Source organism: Pseudophryne corroboree, chromosome 11 (assembly GCF_028390025.1).
Source record: "Pseudophryne corroboree isolate aPseCor3 chromosome 11, aPseCor3.hap2, whole genome shotgun sequence".
NCBI classification, from domain to species: Eukaryota; Metazoa; Chordata; class Amphibia; order Anura; family Myobatrachidae; genus Pseudophryne; species Pseudophryne corroboree.
The window spans coordinates 185,553,646-185,566,465 of record NC_086454.1 but is presented as its reverse complement, the minus strand read 5'-3'; the positions used below and the strand labels follow the sequence as shown (position 1 = coordinate 185,566,465).

The following is a 12,820-nucleotide window of genomic DNA, read 5'->3' as shown; positions in this document are numbered from 1 at the left end:
ATAGTACCCCCAATTCCAATTACGCCTCACAGTAGTGCAACTTTATTCACATTTGATCATGCAATAGTGTCCATAATTCATATTACTTTACCTTATAAACATTACTCCTCACAGTAGAGCCCCTTATTCACATAACATCACATTGAATTGCTCCTTATTCACATTACACCACACCCTATTGCTCTTTATTCATATTAGATGACACAGTAGTGCCCTTTCTATACGCAACGCCACATAGTAGAGCACCCTATACACATAATGCCACACATTAGTAATGCATTTATACACATAATTCCACACAGTAATGCCCCGTACACATTATTAATGTCCTTATAAACATAATGTGCCTTACACATTATGACAACCTTTATTAATGCCCTTTTACACATAATGTCCCTTACATATATGCCGCACATTATTAATGCCCTTATACACATAATGACACATAGTGCCCCCTACAAATTTGCTGCACATTATTAGTGCCCCTGTACACATAATGACACACATACAGTAGTACCCTGTTACACATATGCCACACGTTATTAATGCCCTTATACACATAATGACACACATAGTGCCCCTTACACATGTGTTGCACATTATTATTGCATTTTTACATGACAGGGGAAAAACTATGTGTTCCCTAATGCACACCGAGTGAAAAATATTACTACATAATAGTCAGATAATACGGAGATCTTAGTTGCGTATATCTGCAGATATAGGGTTAAGCCCCCAGGCCGATCGACAAGGCTTCTCCGTCACTGGGGGTCCCTAATACTAGGTATGGGTCCGGGGTGCAGGACCCCACGATGTCGGCACAGGTCAGCCACCCCAGGTCAGCACACAGGTGAGAATTAATAGGGGTTAATAAGAAGCACAGAAGTGCTATGTAAGTGGTGTGATTAAAATAATATATACAAAGTGATAGGGAAAATCATAAGTGTTAATAAAGTGTTAGGGTGTGCCGACCCTACACAGAATTACCCCTCCCTTTTAGCACCTGAGTGACATTACAATCTGATTGAGCAGCTTTCCATTTTGTGCATTTTTACATGACACACATAATGCTCCTTACACATATTCTGAACACTACTGCACAACCAACCCACTCACATGCACACAGCACTCACACTTCCACTAACACTGTGACCTCTGCCTCTGCTTGGATACAGATGTGTCCTCATAAATCTTGCCTCAATGCTAACGTCGGGCACCTTTTTTTATGAAAATGCATCTTATTTGCATTGCTATGTGGCTAGGGTGCACAAGCAGATTCTGCTGATTAAAATGATATGCAGCATGTCTATATACTGTGTGAGAGTGTGGCTGTATCTGCATATGAAATGCTATACAGAATATAGGCATGCCGCATATCATTTTAATCAGCAGAAGCTGCAGATGCCCCTAGGCATATCAAATGCCCTAGGCAATTGCCTAGTTTGCCTATAGCTATGGCCGGCTCTGGGTGCCCTGAAGCCTTCTTCACAACTATTAAACCTCTCTCCTTGACGTTCTAAATGATCCGATAAATGGTTGCTTGAGGTGCAATCTTACTAGCAGCAATATCCTTACCTGTGAAGCCCTTTTTGTGCAAAGCTATGATGACTGCACGTATTTTCTTGCAGGTAACCATGGTTAACAGATGAAGAACAATGATTTCAAGCACCACCCTACTTTTAAAGTTTCCAGTCTATTATTCTAACCCACTCAGCATGACAGAGTGATCTCCAGCCTTGTCCTCATCAGCATTCTCACCTGTGTTAACGAGAGAATAACTGACATGATGACAGCTGGTCCTTTTGTTCCTGTGCTGAAATGCAGTGGAAATGTTTTTGGGATTAAGTTCGTTGTCGTTGCAAAGAGGGACTTTTGCAATTAACTGCAATTTATCTGTTCACTCTTCATTACATTCTGGAGTATGTGCAAATTGCCATCATAAAAACTGAGGCAGCAGACTTTGTGAAAATTAATATATGTCATTCTCAAAACTTTTGGCCATGGCTGTACACTACAGAAACTATTTTGGTTGTCTGTAGTACAAAACAAATGAACATTCCTGCATAGTACAATATACAGCCCCTACCCTGAAAACCAGCAGTACAATATTGAGCCAAGTCACTGATGTCTGTGTGCACCAAATACAGCCCAGTACCTGGTGGCCAAGTGTACAATATAGAGACCAGTCCATAGTAGTGAGTGTATGCAGTCAAGTACCCATGGAGGACAACATGTGGGTTCAGTAGAAATCTTGTTACAATATCAGTTCCTTGTCTTTCTCTGAATTCCTCTAAAGCTCAGTGAGCAAAAAAGTAAATAGGTCAAATTTATAGTAATTTCTAGTAACTATTAACTGCTGTTTGTGCAGCTCTCCTGCACATGCGATCGCCAGGGGTGCCGGTTCGAGCCCTTGCGGCGCCCCAGGCGAAAAGTAGGGGAGTGGCTTCATACAGGGGCATGGTCAGTTACGCCCCCCTGTAGAGTTGCGCCCCCATTTGTGCCCCCTGTACAGTAGCGCCACTTACAACAAAAAAAGAATACTTACTATCCCCGCTCCTGATTCCCGACAGCTGCAGACCTCTGTCGGCGCCGCTCCTCTCCTCGGATCTATGGGAGAGACGTCATGACGTCTCTCCCATAGCACAGCATAGATAGACACTATAGGTCAATTATGACCCCTAGCGTCTGTGCCAGTCCCACAATGCTGTGCGGTGCGCGATGATGTCATCGCGCACCGCACAGCAAAGGTCCTCTCCATGAAGGGAAACTAGACGGGTAGCGTCTAGTTCCCTTCACAGCAGGGGACACAGTGGGAGGCACTGCCAAACAGTAGCGGATCTTGCCATGGTGCGGCGCCCACCGGAAGGCGGCGCCCCGAGCAAAAGTCCTGCTTGCCCGTGGCAAGATCCGCTACTGGCGATCGCACACCTACACAGCGAATTCCCCCTCCCCCTGCAGGCGGCGACTACCTGATTGCAGGGATGCAAAAAATGCACCCTAGTGATCAGGTCTGAATTACCCCCTTAGTTACAAGAAAGAACTACAAGTAGGTGAAGTACTCAATCCCGCTGCACACACAAGATCAGACTGTAAAAGTGGAAGTGTGTGCTAGAGATTCCCAGCCATAACTTTTCTTGTGCGAATTGTGAAACTGACCGTGGGTCCTGTGTCATTGCACTGCAGGGGCAGACTATGCAGGGTTGCAGATACTCACTGGGATGGTCCCATTTTCAGCCACCCATCAACAGCTGTAAGTGGCGACTATAGCGTGAACTGCGCACTGCCTATTGTCAGCTTATAGGACAAAAATCATTTCAACTTTCCCCCCAACTGTACAATTTTAACAGACGTAGGCGAACACCTGATCACTTCTCCTCCCAACATCTCTGCAGCCTCTTTTTTAATTTATAGTTAGGGGACCCCATCTATAATTCCAGCAACCCAGACTGGCAATGCCCTGTGCTGGTTACTCTAGAATTAGGGGTGACCATGTAATTTTCAAAGCATTTCCTGTGAAATACTCTGCTGTATTTTACAAGTACAGTATGTCCTGGAGAATATTAAGCTTTATACATTAGAAACACTGACAAATCCATCAGTAAATACACTTTCCGGTGTATTCACTGATGGATTTGTCAGTGTTTCTAATGTATACTCTTAGATGTTTTAAGTCCCTCCTGTGAATATCTGTTGGTATTTCTCCTTCTGAATCTAGCATCTGTTACCCAGCTGCCACTATTGTGTTCTCCATCCATCTCCACACTATCAATACCTCCGAGTGGCACACCCAGGGGGAGTTTGAGTACCCAGAAACCCCCCCTGATGGACAAAATCAATTTTATTGCTAATTGTGGCATACTAGTGTAGCTCCGCCCACTCATGACATTAAGCTCCGCCCACTCGCAGCATTTTGCCGTGATTCGCGGACCCTCCGGGTAGAGCTACACACACACACTGACCTCTCTCAGCCAGCTGCAGGTGAACCAGAGCTAATGGTCACAACAAGTCTTGAGGCTGCCTACGCTGAATGTGACTATCTACCACACAGACTGATCCCTTCCTAGCTGACCTCGGTAAGGAACCTCTCCCAGTATACAGTACCAACATTTTTGTACATGTGCACTGATTTTTTAGCTTAATGCAATATATATATATATATATATATATATATATTTTTTTTTTTTTTTCAAGCCAAATTGACAAGTTTAATAGCACCAGGAAAAGCTAATGGGAACATAACTAATTGAATACATTATTTAGATATAAAGAGTAAATAGAAATATAAAAATTATCTATATGTAAAACTACTGTAGGTTACTTGATTGAGGGGGTAATTCAGACCTGATCGCTCGCAAGTGTTTTTTTGCTGTCCTGTGTTCAGATACTTTGCCGCCTACAGGGGGAGTGTATTTTCGCTGTGCAAGTGTGTGTTCGCATGTGTAGCTGAGCTTCACAAACTGATTTTGTGCAATCTCTGAGTAGCCCAGGACTTACTCAGCCGCTGCGATCACTTCAGCCTGTCCGGGACCGGAATTGATGTCAGACACCGACCCTGCAAATGCTCAGACACGCCTGCATTTTCCCTGACACTCCCAGGAAATGGTCAATTGCCACCCACAAACGCCCACTTCCTGTCAATCTCCTTGCGATCCCCTGTACAATCGCTTTTTTTGCACCATCCCGTCGCTATGCACCAATGCCCGGTGCAGTCATCCGACGAGCCTGCGCATTGTGGTGCATATGCATGCGCAGTTCAGACCTGATCGCAGGCTGTGAGAAAACGCAACCTAGCGATCAGGTCTGAATTACTCCCTGAGTTATAAATATATTAATAGCACCTGAAGTCTAAAATCATAGTGAAGTGAGGTGTAGATAGGAGTTCGGTATTTATTACTGACAGCGGCTTCCTCCATCCTCCAGAATGCCGGTAGCGGGGCGAGCGCTAAGAGTCCCCTTGCGGGATTGCTGCGCTCGTCACTCTGTGGGCATCCACGAGTGGAATAGCCCTGTTGCGCCGGGATTCCGGCTGGCAGCATTGTTGGTTGTTAGGATTCCAGAGTCGGTATCCTGACCGCCGGGATCTCAACAGCCGGCAAATTAAACGTATCCCATAGAAAGTGGGGACATTTGTCTGATGGAAACCCCCCTTTACAAATCCTGCTTTTGCCCCTGCCTCCTCCTTGTCTGCCTGTGACAATTTACCTACTAGTTATTCCTGGGTTCTGCTAAGGATACTGTGATCTGGGGGGTTACTGCTGGGAAGGCCAAATTCCCTTGCGGTAATTCCTGCTGTAAACCACTACCCCATTAGATTCTGCGCCCCTGGATTGAATCCTGTGTTATTTTCTGTACCTTGGAACTTCTGGAAGAAAAACGACAAACATGCCATTTTGTAGCAGAATCTCTTTGGAAAAGTATAGCCCCTTTTTCTGGCAGAGAACACATCCGCTACTAAGTGAAATAAGAGTGCACATCAGGTTGTCTCCAAGCAGAAGCTTTAAAGGTATCTAATCACTATTACAATTACTAATCACAAATTAATTTTTACCAGTACTTTTAACAGTATATACAAATACGTGTTGTGTCAATAAATTCAGCCATAATGGATTTATGATTGACAGGGTAATCCAGTACCCACTATTGTTAACCATACAACAGCACTGGCTGATACATATCCATGTATTTTTTACAAGTCTTATCTTAAAATCATAACTTGCAGAGGTTGTTATTTATAAACTCAAAACATTCTTGTGTACTCCCAAGTGCTGTATTAAATGGATGAAAAATATATACATGTGATATACTTACCCAGTTCCTTTTATTATGCAATGTGTGAACAGAGATGATGTTTCCTTACTTCTTTTACATCCTAGAGGATGCTGGGGTCCACATTAGTACCATGGGGTATAGACGGGTCCACTAGGAGCCACTGGGATTTTAAGAGTTTAATAGTGTGAGCTGGCTCCCCCCTCTATGCCCCTCCTACCAGACTCAGTTTAGAAAATGTGCCCGGAGGAGCCAGTCACAGCTAGGGGAGCTTCATAGGAGTTTTTCTAGTTTTATTATTTTTCTTAGAGTTAGGCACAGGGAGGCTGCTGGCAACAGCCTCCCTGCTTCATGGGACTTGGGGGGGGGGGGGGGGAGTAGTGTCCAACCCTGAGAGGTTAATGGCCACTATCTCCGCTGACAGAACACTGAGCTCCTGAGGGTGATGATCGTTAACCGCCCGAGCCAACCTCTCACTCCCGCAGCATGCCGCCACCCCCTAACAGAGCCAGAAGAAAGAAGAGTGGTGAATCTGACGCCGGAGTCCCGGTAAGCGGGTTCCCGGTGTGAATGGCGGCACAAGGGTGGGAGTGCAGCTCTGACCGGCTGCGCTCCGGAAGGCTCAGCGGCACACTGTGTACGGCGCTGTGAGGGGCGTCCTGGGCCAGCACGATACCCAACACTGGTCAAACAAGCTTTCAAGGTCTAACCCACTGTTTGCGGCAAAAAATACCTCAGGCCAGTATAATCTCTAAGTGCGGGAAGACGCGCCATTACAGGGGGCGGAGCTTCTCCTCAGAGCGGATCCAGCACTAGCCAGCGCCATTTTCTCCCTGCAGAGACACGCTGACAGGGAACGCTGTCCTCCACATAACTACACTGAGGTAAAAGGTATTATATAAGGGGGAGTGATATTGTGTACTAGCTATCCTGTTAAGGTTACGCAAGTCAGCCGGGTTTTATCGTTATAAAAGCCTATAAAGGCGCGCTGTGGCTAGCTTCTTGTGCTCTGTGACTCTCTGAAGATATTCTGGGGGGGGGGGGGAACTGTGTTGACATTTTCCTGTGTATGTGTAATCCACTTTACCATAATTAAGGGACTTGGTCCTGTACTGCAGAATGTATTTATTTTCCTGGGGAGTCTATATCATGCTCAAAACTATACAGATTCTTAGGCTTGGGTGGCAGTTCCCCGTGGGTGGCCTCCATAAGGTGTACTTTGATTGATATATTTTAAAATATATCCCACACTGGAAAGAAGCCGCAGTTTTGAGTAGTCTGGGGTTTCAAATCACACTGCTGTGCTTCTCACCCCAACTCCGTACCATAGAGAGCATACACTTGCCCATATAATGCATATATATGACGGGTTCAACATATGTTTGAGGCTATTAGGGATGAGTAATATTATTATATGTATATAATGAATGCCTTCCCACTGTGTAGGGCGTTAAATTCCTTATTTGGGAAACCCTGAGTACACCCAGAGTTATTATCCACATCCCTATAGAGTGTCTAAATGGTCAAATTTGGTTGTCTTACCTGTCCCTGGTACAACCTCCATAAAGCATGATCACCTATTGAGACTAATCTCTAATACTGTACACTGCTGCAGGTGTGACTCGGAGACCCGATTTTGCATACATCTCTGGGGCTATTGTAACGTGGTCAGGCTCCTTACTTTAGATTCTATGTGTAGAAGTGACTTGTACTTGTTTCTATGTCGCATACAGGATTCTACAGGCTTCACGGCTAACCGCCATGAAGGAGATTGACCTGCATAACGCAGGGACCACTGCTCTGGCAGTTTCGACACGCAGGGTACGGTGGCTACACCAATAGACTGTGGATACAGAATCCGAGTAAGGTATGACAGGGCCGCCCTTCACAGGTGAGGCCCTGTTGGGACGCACGGGATACGTGACTTTCCATGTCAACTGCGGTTAAGTCGGTATGTCTTCCTTCCGCAGCTGCACAGACCAGGAAATTATATCCTACTGTACACCTACACTGCAATTCCTTCGAACATGATTCCACATATTCCTCCACTTCCTTTAGAGGACGTTGGGGAAATCCAGAAAACCTGTGCCGCCAGGTTCCCAGGGACGGTTTTCAAATTTGACCTTTTTCAAACCCTTCGGTTTGTCGGTTGACCTCACTGCCTGGGGATCAGGCAGGTGGGAGCGAGACTAAAGAGATTCAGTAACACATCTGGGCGATATCCTGCCTAGACCCCTGGAAACAGTTGGGTTGCCCAGGGGTGCAGACTAGAATTGCTAGTATTCCCGCCTAACAAATTATTCAAATCAGGCTTACTAGCTTCTCGGGCAGAAAGGGCACTACTGCTGGAAGCTATCATAACATTTGTCAAATAATGTCATTATTCCAGTTCCACCTCATTTACATAACAGGGGTTACTATTCAAACCTGGGGTCATTGATTCCCTACTGGTGGGTGTTCAATTCAGGGTGGAGTCTGGGAGTGGTGATCTCTGCTCGAGATATAGAGGAATTCCTGGTATCCCGGGATATCAGGGGTGCGTGCTTCACATTCCAATCTGGCCGCCTCTCTAGGCCTATATACGGTTGCACTACAACTATGTCACTTCCAGTTCCAAACACTGAACCTGGCTTCTACGCAACACCAGGGGTGTTCATTAGGGCCATGGCAGCCTTTATACTCCTGCTCCACAAACCAGGAGTGGACATAATTCCATATCTGGGCGATCTTAACATCCTCCAGGGAGATGTTGTTACGGAGCGTTGCTCTCTCAAATCAACTGTCCCGGGATCTTGGGTGGATCTTGAAGCTTCCAATTTCGCATTTGAAGCCGATAGGAGGTGTTCCTTCCTGAGGATGATTCTCGACACGGAAGTGCAGAGGGTGTTTCTACCGGTGCAGAAAGCGTTGGTGATCCAATCAATGGTCCGGGATGTCCTGATGCCAGCCCGGGTATCGGTTCATCAGTGCATTCGCCTTCTGGGGAAGATGGTTGCCTCCTAAGAGGCTCGACAGTACGGAAGATTCCTTGCATGGTTTTTCCCACTGGATCTCCTGGTCTTATGGTCAGGATCTCATCTTCACATGCACCAGCGGATACGCCTGTCGCCGAAAGTCAGAATTTCACTCCTCTGGTGGCTGCAAACTTCTCACCTTCTCGAGGGCCGCAGGTTCGGGATTCAGAATTCGATTCATCTAACCATGAATGCAAGTCTCAGGGGTTGGGAGCAGTCGCTCAGGGGGAAAACTTCCAAAGGAAAGCGGTCAGTTCGGGAATCTCTCTTTCCAATGAACATTCTGGATCTGAAGGCCATGTACAACGCCCTTCTACAAGCGGCACATCTTCTGCGACATCAAGCCGCTCAGGTTCAGTCTAACAACATCACAGAGGTGTCCTACATAAACAGGCAGGGTGGAACGAAGAGCAGAGCTGCAATGTCAGAGGTGACTAGTATCCTCCTCTGGGCAGAGAAGCATGCGCGGGCGCTGTCAGCAATCTTCTTTCCGGGAGTGGACATCTGGGAAGCGGACTTCCTCAGCAGACACGATCTCCATCCAGGAGAATTGGGCCTCCACCCAGAGATATTCGCCAATGGAGTGTACCTCAGATAGACATGATGGCCTCTCGCCTCAACAAGAAGCTTCGGAGGTACTGTTCCAGGTCACGAGACCCACAAGCAGTGGTGGTGGACGCCCTGGTAACTCCGTGGGTGTTCCAGTCAGTGTATGTGTTCCCTCCACTTCCACTCATCCCATGGATTCTCAAGCTAATAAAAAGAACAAGAGTTCAGGCGATCCTCATTCCTCCGGACTGACCAAGAAGTGCTTGGTACACGGATCTTCTGGAGTTACTGCTGGAAAATCCGAGGCCTTATCCTATTTGCGAGGACCTTCTGCAACAGGGGCCGTTCACTTATCAAGACTTACCACGGCTACGTTTGACAGCATGGAGGTTGAAGATCTTATCTCGGAAGGGCATTCCGAACAAAGTCATTCCTACCCTGATGCAAGCTAGGAAGGGGGTAACGTCTAAACATTATCATAGCACTTGGAAAAAGTACGTGTCTTGGTGTGGATCCAAGAAGTTTCCTACGGTGGAGTTTCGATTAGGACGGTTTCTCCTCTTTCTGCAAGCAGGTGTGGTTGTGGGCCTACGCTTAGACTCCATAAAGGTCCAGATTTCTGCCTTGTCCATTTTCTTCTAGAAACAATTGGCTGCTCTCCCTGAGGTTCAGACTGTCTTGATAGGGGTTCTGCACATCCAGCCACCCTTTGTGCCTCCTACGGCACCTTGGGATCTTAAGGTGGTGCTGCAGTTCCTGCAGTTGGATTGGTTCAAGCCTTTACAGGAGGTGGACCTCAAGTTTCTAACTTGGAAGGTGGTCACACTGTTGGCATTGACATCTGCTCGACGGGTGTTAAAATTGGGGGCATTGTCAAGCAAGAGTCCCTACTTGTTTTTCCATGAAGATGGAGCTGAGCTCAGAACGCGTCAGCAATTTCTTCCAAAGATTGTGTCGGTTTTTCATATCACCAACCAGTGGCTACTGACTCCTCAATTACCTCACAGTCCTTGATTGTTGTGAGAGCTTTGAAAGTTTCTGTGAAGAGGACTTCTCGTCACAGGTAGTTGGACGGTCTGTTTGTCCTTTTTGATCGCAACACGGTTGGGTATCCTGCTTCTAAGCAGACTTTTGCTTACTGGATCGGGTTTATTCTCCAGCATGCTTATTCTACGGCAGGCTTGCTGTGTCCAAGAACTGTTAAGGCTCACTCTACTCATACAGTGGGTTGTTCCTGGGCAGCTGCCCGGGGTTTCTCGGCTTAACAGCTTTGCTGACCAGCTACTTGGGCGGGGGTCAAACACGTTTGCTGAAGTTCTACAAGTTCGATACTTTAGCATCTGAGGACCTAAAGTTTGGTCACTCCGTTCTGCAGGATACTCAGCACTCTCCCTCCCGTACTGGGAGCTTTGGTACATCCCGATGGTACTAAATGGAACTCCAGCATCCTCTAGGACGTAAGAGAAAATAGGATTTTATTTACCTACTGGTAAATCCATTTCTCGTAGTCCGTAGAGGATGCTGGGCTCCCGCCCAGTGCTTCGTTTCCTGCTTTGCTACTTGGTTAAGTATTGATTCAGCTGTTGCTGTTCCTCCTTTTATGCATGTTTAGCATGGTTTCTTCAGGTTACGTGCTGATTGGCATGGTTGCTTCCTGTTTCATGCTAGATAACATGTTTTCTTCGTGTTGCATGATGGTTGGCATGATTTCTTCATGTTTAATCCTGGGTGGCATGATTTCTTCATGTTGACTGCTGGTTAGCATGGTTTCTTCATGTTACCTGCTAGTTGACATGGTTTCTTCATGTTTCATGCGGTTTTGCATGATTTCTTCATCATGTTGCATGCTGTTTGGCATGGTTTCACCATGTTGCATGCTGGTCAGCATGGTTTTTTCGATTCGGTGTGAGCTGGTGTGAATCTCACCACTATCTGTATTTCCTTCTCTCGAAGTATATCTGTCTCCTCGGGCACAGTTTCTAGACTGAGTCTGGTAGGAGGGCTATAGAGGGAGGAGCCAGCCCACAATGTTAATCTCTTAAAGTGCCAGTGGCTCCCAAAGGACCCGTCTATACTCCATGGTACTAAATGGAACCCCAGCATCCTCTACGGACTTCGAGAAAAGGATTTACCGACAGGTAATTAAAATCCTATTTTTACTGAGCCGAACAGGAGCGATAGAGGATGAATAATAGAGAATTACATATAACATTATAACATAACGAACAACAATAAAGTTGACACATAACGTAACGGACAACTAAACAGTTGACACTACAATAGATATCATTCACCTAAACATTTGAACAAATTGGTGAGAATGTGTTACGATAAGATCTACTGAACTTACCACAAGACTGGTGAAACAGCTTTGGGCGGGCGTCCAGTGCTCCCTGTCGATTCAAAGAAAAGGATTTATCTTGTAAGTACAAAAATTCTATTTTTTTTCATCCACTAGGGGTCACTTGAGTACTCTTGGGATGTACCAAAGTTTCCCCCTTGGGCGGGAGAGCTGTTTGGCACCTGTAACACTAGACAGCCAAAGCTAGATGCTGATACCGCAAACGTATCAAACTTGTAAAAGCGCACAAACGTGTGCACTGATGACCATGTAGCCGCACGGCAAAGTTGCGTCGTAGAAGCTCCACGACCTGCTGCCCATGAAGTTTCCACAGAACGTGTGGAATGAGCTGAAACTGATGTAGGCGGCTGTAGTCTAGCATGAAGATAAGCCTGACGTATGGTCAGCTTAATCCATCAGGATAAGGTCTGCTTGGAACCTGGCCAACCCATCCTGACTGCATCATAGAGAACAAACAATGTATCCATTTTACGTACTGTTGATGTTCGGGCTACATAAACGCGGAGCACGCATACCACATCCAAAGTAGCTGGAGTTCCTGCACCCTGTGATAATACCGGAACTACAATTGTTTGATTTGATGTGAAAAGAAGATACTACCTTTGGTAGAAAAGCGGGATTCATCCGAAGTTCCGCTCTATCATCATGAAACATCAGATATGGTGGCTTGCATGACAAGGCACCCAATTCTGAAAGACACTTTTCTGAAGCTAAGGCTAGAAGAAAAACTGTTTTCCAAGTGAGAAACTTACACTTGTTGTAAGGGTTCAAAAACTGAAGACTGTAAAAATAGCATTAGATCCAGAAGATCCGCGTACCAAGCCCTTCTTGGAGGAAACACGTACACCGACTGGAACACCCACGGAGTCACTAGGGCGTCCACCTCCACGGCTTGCGGGTCCCTCGGCCTGGAACAATACCGCCGAAGCTTCTTGTTGAGACAAGAGGCCATCATGTCTATTTGAGGTACACCCCAAAGATCTGTTACCTCTGCGTACACCTCCGGGTGGAGTCCCCACTCTCCTGGATGGAGATCATGTCTGCTGAGGAAGTCCGCTTCCCAGTTGTCTACTCCCGGAATGAAGATTGATGACAGCGCCAACGCGTGTTTTTCTGCCCAGAGGATGAT

General features: G+C 46.3%; 1 long non-coding RNA gene across 1 annotated transcript in view; it reads right to left on the bottom strand.

The window, feature by feature from the left end:
- LOC134970091 (uncharacterized) overlaps positions 1–1,655 on the bottom strand; it is a 15,105-nt gene extending 13,450 nt beyond the window's left edge. Inside the window, exon 1 of the long non-coding RNA XR_010189653.1 lies at positions 1,576–1,655. This is a non-coding gene — a long non-coding RNA (uncharacterized LOC134970091). The remainder of the gene's footprint in view (positions 1–1,575) is intronic.
- Positions 1,656–12,820: the final 11,165 nt, after the last annotated feature.